The sequence below is a fragment of the Lissotriton vulgaris genome, chromosome 1_1 (genome assembly GCF_964263255.1).
Source record: "Lissotriton vulgaris chromosome 1_1, aLisVul1.2, whole genome shotgun sequence".
NCBI lineage: Eukaryota > Metazoa > Chordata > Amphibia > Caudata > Salamandridae > Lissotriton > Lissotriton vulgaris.
This window is the reverse complement of record NC_141685.1, coordinates 1225925622-1225934294: the sequence shown is the minus strand read 5'-3', so window position 1 is coordinate 1225934294 and position 8673 is coordinate 1225925622.

The following is an 8673-nucleotide window of genomic DNA, read 5'->3' as shown; positions in this document are numbered from 1 at the left end:
CTCACGCTTACCTACTACCTCAGAGGCAGCACAAAACAGGACAACGAACCTTTCCAAAATGATATATATGCCCTCAACAGCACACTAGCTTATTAGACAGAGATGTGACAACCAAGTATGTATAAGGGAAAGAACTCGAACATCAACAATAATGTACCCAACGCTAAGACTACCAGTGAAATACTATACACAATACACTATAGAAATGAAAAACCTTTCAGTGTGTAGATATACCATTGATACGTGTAGTGTACTGAATAGTGGACATAACCATATTATCTCAGACACTGAGGAATATTTTGGTCATGTTGCTTTGCTCACCCAGCCCTTTGAAACAAAAGCGGAGTAGGCTAGTCCAACGTAAACAACGACAACGTATGACTATAAATAATTAGGCTATGCCTTGGGGGTGGTTCACTTCTGCAAGGAGAAGAGATTGCGGTGCAGAGAAGTTCCCCACCCTGCCACGTGGCTGCCATCATGACCGCGTGCTTCCTTGATACAGACCGATTACAAACTCAGCACCACAGCACCGCAGACTTATGTCTGTATCGACTATTGGTTTCCATCGACACTGCAAACAGCAGGGTTCACAACTTGAATTCAACTTTGGATCTAAATTTGTCTTCAGTATCTGTGCTGAGAACTGCCTTCAATCTATTCTACGGTCAGTAGAGTTGAGAACTTGATACTAGTTGAATTCAGCTTTGCATCAACACTACAGACAGCATTGAATCCAGCCTTGCTTTATTTAAGGAGAGACATTTGTACTGTATCCTCAGATTTTGTTAACTATGACAAAATAACATTCATCGATCTTTGTGTTGACTACTTCCTTCAATCTACACTGCGTACCACAGGGTTCACAACTTGAATCCAGCTTTGCATCAACACTACGGACAGCATTTAATCCCGCCTTGCTTTATTTAAGACAGAGGCAACTGTACTGTGTCCTCAGATTCTGTTAACTGTGACAAAATAGAATTCATCGATCTTTGTATCGACTACTGCCTTCTATCTATACTGCGTACAACAGGGTTCACAACTTGAATTCAGCTTTGCATCAACACTACGGACAGCATTGAATCCAGGCTTGCTTTATTTAGGGCAGAGACAATTGTACTGTGTCCTCAGATTCTGTGACAAAAAAGCATTCTTCGATCTTTGTGTCGACTACTGCCTTAAATCTACACATCGTACAACAGGGTTCACAACTTGAATTCAGATTTCCATCTACACTACGGACAGCATTCAAGATATCCTTGGTATATGTAAGGCAAATATTATTTTGTTAAAGGATGCCACAAAAAACATTCCTCAATGAGTATAGTGAGCTCTGTTTTGAAAATTTACACTGCAATCAAAAGAGTTTACCGCTTGATACCAGTGGTCATAAGCACTACAGACAACGTAAAATTCAGTCTCGATTTATTTAAGGCAGAAAAATAGTACTGTGTCATCAGATTTTGTTAAAGTATGTAACAAAAAAAGCATTCCTCAATGTCTGTGTCAACTACAGCCTTCGATGTACTCTGCGGACAGCAGGGCTCACAACTTGATTTCACCTTTGCATGTATACTACAGACAATAAGCACATAGCAATAATTTTATTTCTACACTGGCGACCTGCAATCTAGAGCAAAAAATAGATTCCCCCACTCACAAAGCGGGACATACCCTTGACCTGATTTGTTCCAACCTACCTAGCATTCTGGTAGCCTCTCCCATCCCGGTCACCTGGTCAGATCACTTTCTCATCTCTTTTGAGATCATCATCTCCCGCTCCATCAGACCTACCATCGCCCCCAAAGCATCAGGCAGACACTGGAGTCGTATCACCCTTGAAACGCTCCAGGAACACCAGAATAATTTTCTACCCTCCCCATCATCTGATCCGGATGGTGGTATTGACCATTTCGACGCCTGGATCGGCCAAGCCCTAGAGGCTATGGCCCCTCTCAAACCCATCAAAACCTACAGGGCCACTCCATCCGCACCCTGGTACTCTGACATGCTTCGCCAGAAAAAGGCTTCATGCAAAGCCCTCGAACGCTACTGGAGGCAGAACTATTCCCTCGACAGTAAAATCACCTATAAAACAGCTCTAAAAGAATACCGCAGAATGATTGAGGATCATAAAAGGGACTTCCTGGCTTCCAGAATTAAACATGCCAGTAACGGCGCCAGGGAGATTTTCAACATAGTCAGATCCTTTACGGACCCCAGCGCTCTGACTCAAACTCAACCAGCCTCCCAGTCTCTGTGTGATAAACTTTCACAATTCTTTGAGGAAAAAATCCAGGCTATTTACTCCTCCTTTCCCATCAGCAGTAGTGCAGGGTCGGGTGAGGAATCTACTACGTACCCGCTACAGTCACCCTCATTGCTAGAGTTTGCAGATATCTCTGAGGCTAACACACTGGTAGAATTACTCAACTGTAAATCTGGCTCCCCCAAGGACCCTTTGCCAGCCAAACAATATAAAAAACTGGCACCCCTGCTCAACCCATTCCTTAACCATATCCGGAACGAATCCCTGAGAACGGGCATTTTTCCCGCAAAATGGAAGCATGCGTCCCTAGTCCCCATCCTTAAGAAACCTGATCTTGACCCAGATAACCCTAGTAACTACAGGCCCATCTCTCTCCTGCCTGCCCCAGCTAAGATCCTGGAAAAACTGGTGCACGCCCAGCTTGCCAACTATATTGAATCCCATGGGCTCCTGCATGACTCTCAGCACGGCTTTCGATCGGGCCACAGCACGGAGTCGGCCCTTGTTGAAATGGCTGACTCGGTGAGATGGACGCTGGATCGAGGGTCGAGGACGGTGTTAGTGCTGCTGGATCTCTCAGCAGCATTTGACACCGTCTCTCATAAGATCCTGCTGAGAAGGCTGGGAGACCTGGGTATTGGCGGTACAGTGTTGAGATGGCTCTCTTCCTACCTGGGTGACCGTACTCAGCAGGTATACACCCCTCCCTACACCTCCACCGCTAGACCACTTAAATGGGGAGTTCCACAGGGCTCCTCCCTGAGCCCGCTCTTGTTCAATGTTTACTTTTCCCCCTTGGCTAAACTGATTGCGCAAACTGGGATTAAATCCACCTCCTACGCTGACGACATTCAGTTACTCTTCACCTTTGATACCCCCACTGCCTCTGCCTTCGACCCATTGAAAAACTGTCTAAGAGACATCTCTAGCTGGATGGACTCCAATTCCCTCTGACTCAACGCTGGAAAGACAGAGATTCTGTTTTTTAACTCATCATCCCCTCTTGATTCTAATTTATGGTGGCCGGATGATCTCAGCCATGCCCCCACGCCTAAAGACTCGGTGAGAAACCTGGGAGTGCGCTGGGATAATCATCTCAGTTTCAACGCCCAGGTTCAAACAGTAGCAGCATCCTGTTTTGCTAAGATCAAGACAATTAGACGGCTCATCAACTACCTGCCGATGGACTGCCGTAAGACTGTGGTACAAGCCCTGATAATATCTCACCTGGACTACGCCAACGCACTATATCTTGGCATCACAGCAGGCCTATGCCACAAGTTACAGACTGTCCAGAATGCTGCTGCTCGGCTGGTGGAGAGAATTCCTGCCAGACATCACATCTCCCCACACCTCCGTAAACTCCACTGGCTCCCCATTTCCAAGAGATGTATTTTTAAGGCCATGACCCTGGCTTTCCGGGCCTCCAAGGGCAAAGCCTCGGCCCATCTGAAAAGCACTCTGAGACGGTATGTCAACACCAGGACATTACGCTCAAATTCCCTACTTCTGCTGGAAACCCCTAGATTTAAACGTACTCGCGCCGGAGGGAAAACATTCGAGGTCTGTGCCACTCGGTGTTGGAATAACCTCCCGGTTGCATTACGAGCCTGTCAAACCGAATTAGCATTCCGAAAGTCCCTGAAAACACATCTCTTCCCCATATAATGCCCCATTGGTGCCTAGCCTCTAAGTTCCATGATTTATCAGCGCCGGGACGCCCCGTTGGGGCAGCTGTTGCGCTTTACAAAATACACAAATAAATAAATAAGGAATTCAACCTTGATTAATTTATTGCAGAGACAATTGTATTGTATGTGTTCAGATTTTTTTTAGATAGAATGACGATTGTACATCACGCATTCCAGAAGACAAGAGACATTATACCACTGCGAATCCCCCCAAACCATACACATCACAGGGTACACACACGCTGACTTCTTTCGGTACCACTAAATCAATGCACCACAAGTAATTTTCCCGAAGCCTTATTAAAGCAGAATTCACTAGGCAAAAAACATTGCTCCCAGTACAGCCCCCCTTCATTACGCAGTATTGCAGGGTACGTACAAGCTCAATGCCAAAGATACTACTAACTCAGTGCACCATAAATCATCAGAAAGAAGAGTGAACAGTTTTATGTCAGCAATGAGGCATACTATCACTTTTAAGTGGAATTTATGCATAATCCAATCGACAAAATACAGTACTCCAATTACTGTGCCCCTCTCCCCAGACCACGCATCATCGCAGAATATGTACCTGCTAAGCACCAAAGATACTAGTAACTCAGTGCACCAAAAATGATTATCACGTGGCCTTACTAAGGCACCATTCACAACACAAAAAAATTACTATCAGTACAGCCTGCCCGGACCACGCATCATCGCAGGCTCCATAGAACCTTCTTGTTTTAGATACCACTAAGTCAGTAGAAACCAAACTAAGTATAACACCTATCAAACCGTATACAATATCCCTTTATTATGCTTCCTTGAAAAACTTATTTTATATCACTTATACATTTAGTTGAATAATAAAATACACGCTGCATACATGTTCGATCTTCCACTTCCTCTATGATTGCTGATGATACACTCCACCCTAAGATCTACACTGCAGACAGCAGAGTATACAACTTGAATTCACCTTTGCATTTACACTATAGACAGTAGGAAATTCAACCTTGATTTATTTAATGCAGAGACAATTATACTGTATGTATTCAGATTTTGTTAAAAGAAGTAAAAAAAAAAACCATTGTTCTATAACTGTACTGACTACTAGCTTCTATGTACACTGTGCACACTAGGGTTCTCAACTTGAATTTACCTTTTCATCTACACTACAGACAGCTTTAAATTCAGCCTCAATTTATTTAAAGCAGAGAAAAAATAGTGATGTTGCACAGCTAGTATGTGCAAGCACCTTCAATAGCTGCATCATGTGAACTATGATAACAAACAATGTACAAGATTGTGCCAAAATGTACCTTCACCACCAGCAATACCAAGTACCTCTGGGGTATCACCTTCAACATCGCCACCAGAAATACGTCACCAATTTGTGAAAGTTACAAAGCACTGCATGAAGAGGAATCATGTCATTTGTTATGACGAGCAATCAGTACACAACGTTTTCACAGCAAATGATAACCATTGATGCTAGTTTCCCCCCCTCAAATTCATATACTCCAGTATCCAACAGTGAATGATTTCAGTGCAGCCTGTTCAGACCACTCATCATCGCGGGGTGAGCACACGATAAACACCAGACGTACCACTAACTCAGTATACAGTAAATAATCGCCACATGCCCTTGTTAAGGCGAAATTCAATAGGCAAAACACATTTTTACCAGTGCAGTCTGCCTGGACCACGCATCATTGAGGCTCCAGTCCACGCAAACCGCCCCTATCTCAGTCCACCACAACTCATGAACTCTTTACAATAGAATCTTCTGTGTATTATTTGACATACAATGCTCCTACCTTTGTACAGCATAAGTCATAAACCGTTTATGATTAAATATCTGTATATGATATCATGATTACTATTCTACTTCTTACCAACAACAAATTAATAAAATGGAGTGAAGCACACATGCCCGTAATCACTTCAACTATCTATCTGTGTCAGTGTATTTATTGAGTTTGTAAAATGCTGCTCTTCCGCCCTACCACAATATATTTTGCTATAAACAGCTTATGCAACCATCTTACCTGTGACAGTAAGTGTGGGCTATTTCTCCGTTTTTTTTAGCATATTTATATAGAGGAAAATCAACCCAAAACTAATACATTTTGAGGCACGCGTACATTACGTCATTACTCTACAATAACAGGCTGTGGACGCAACTGCGAGGCTCGAACATTGATTTCCAGCACCAAGTTCTACAGTGTACCTGAATAACCACATACGTATATATATATATATATATATATATATATATATATATATATATATATATATATATTAGCTGCCCTTCATGTGCCAAAAACTGCAACTAAAACCTTTCACAGCTCTGTATTACTACAGCTACAACACTCCACTGAATATACAAAAAAAATTCATAATCGCAGAAATGCGTCATGTCCACCATCTTTTATGTATGCAACTATGAACGAACATAGAGTCAGTGATACCCCGCACCTTCCATGTTGGCCAAGTTGTGGAACTTTACAGATATAATGACACAATTCTTTATAAGACCCGGGTGACGTCAGAACTACAAAACGGACAGCCAAATCATTTGATTTCTCATATAGCTCATAATGTGACCTCGCCCATAGCTCCAGAATCATGGTTAAGAGCCTCGCACAGCACTGGCATACGTCAGGCCAGCCCACTCCACTTACGGTACCAGGAAAACATAACAACAAAACATTGCCCAGATTTATTTGGAGTGATATCTTAGTTCCAGGTCTAGTTGTCGGTACGCACACACTCCCTCATGGCTGGTATACACCCATACCACACCAATCCAACACCTGCGTCACAACACACATGACCCTACCAATAAAAAAGACGGGGCACACGTGCTCTACGCCATTTTAGAGTTGCTCCCATCCCAAGCGCTGTGATGGCCCGTCCCAGTGATCCAAACGTCTCAAGTAGACCCGAACCACCGAGAAGGGGGGCCCACCACTATGTGTGTGGCCTCTTTGATCACTAAGTTAGTGGTATCAGAAGCACTGCGCGGGTGAGGAACCTGCGATGATGATGGGAGCACGAGTATGTCATTAGCCATACCGATATCCAGACTCTGCACCATATATGAGACTTCTTAGTGGCAGATCGGGACTACATGATGCAGAAGGTGTCCTGTCCACGAAAAGGTGAGTAGTGAGGCCTGGGTGCGCATCGAAGGGAGTCGATGGGCTGCAGCAGACTGGATACAAAAAAGCGACGCAGCGATTTAGACAAACGCAGTCCTATATATTGTATCAAATTACATGTACATTTTTTTTATCCAATAGCAGGAACGTTTTTATAATTGCTCAAAAGTCCGGAATAGAAACTATACAAATAGTTCTTTTAAACGTGAGAGGGAACATGTGTGAAAGTCCGATGTTATTCAACTCCACATTAAGATAGTAACAATTACCAAACATAACATCTTTCTTTTACTTTCTTTTAGATGTAGAGCTTCAGGGTGCATTATGTTCCAGCACGTGGTGAAAAACACACTGGTGACAGAAAGTTGAGCTGCAAATATTCTTTGTAGTCACTCTCTCACTTTCTCTCTCCTTTGATAAAAAAAATGACACACAGTGTTAACTTCCTTTTTATCTTACAGGTTGTCTTTCACAAATTGACGTCCCCCCACACCTTTAAAACTCATTGTTCGAGGATTCTGCGATGATGCGTTGCCATCATAATAGCGTTTGAGAAGGCTGCTACAACACGTGGTGCACCCTCTTAAAATCACGCCAATGGCACAAGGTGAGAAAAAAAGTTTCTTTCCGAAACAACGACAAGTCATCTATGAAAGGAGAGAGTGGGTTGTGTGCAGCAGCTTTACTGCGTAGGAATGTACAATTACCTCTGAACAGTGAAAATAGATAGATTACAACAGTCTGAGAGGCAAATCTACAAGCCCCTTACGCCACTTTTGTATGTACTATACTATGACTAGCTCTATATACTATGTTTCAGATCACTAAACTGGATGGTGAACTATGAGCCAGCACATACTTGGACACACAACCAAGGCAAAAGGTGAGCTACGAGTATTTTCTTCACTACTAACTGCTCCATCTATAACTTCTCACATCATTTCTCTTTCTCTTTTAAAATTATGGACGTTGTTGTCCACTCTGCCGTGACCAACCAAAGCTAAGTTCAAGTTGTGAGCTCTGTTGGCCACAGTGTTTACACAATGTAAGCAGAGCGACCTAGATATACACTGCCTCCAAGTAAATGCATTAGAAATGAAAGACCTTATTTACAAGCCCCTTGCGCCACTTTTGCGTCACTTTCAACATGTGAAAAGTAACACAAAACTGGTGCAAGAGTCTTGTAAATAAGCCCTAAAGAATATTGTTCTGCATAATGACTTGATCTCTCACCTAATTCTGTTTCATCTCTGAATCATTTTAAAGACCTGTTGATCTGTAATGTAAATATGACGCAGTAGGCTCTTCCATACAGACACCGCTTGAACGCAAGCCTATAAGACAAGTGAAATGTATCAGGCCCTATGCACACGTTAATTTGACCAGTAATGTTTGACCTCATTTAATCACATCAATCTAATTTTAAACACTAATTTTGTTTTTTGTTCTGCAGATTACCTACCGTACTTCTATTGGACTCCATAACACATTTTGTTTTTTATATTGTTTTGTTAAAGTTATGTTTCTAGTTATTTATTGTATTGTTATCTTTAAGTTACATATT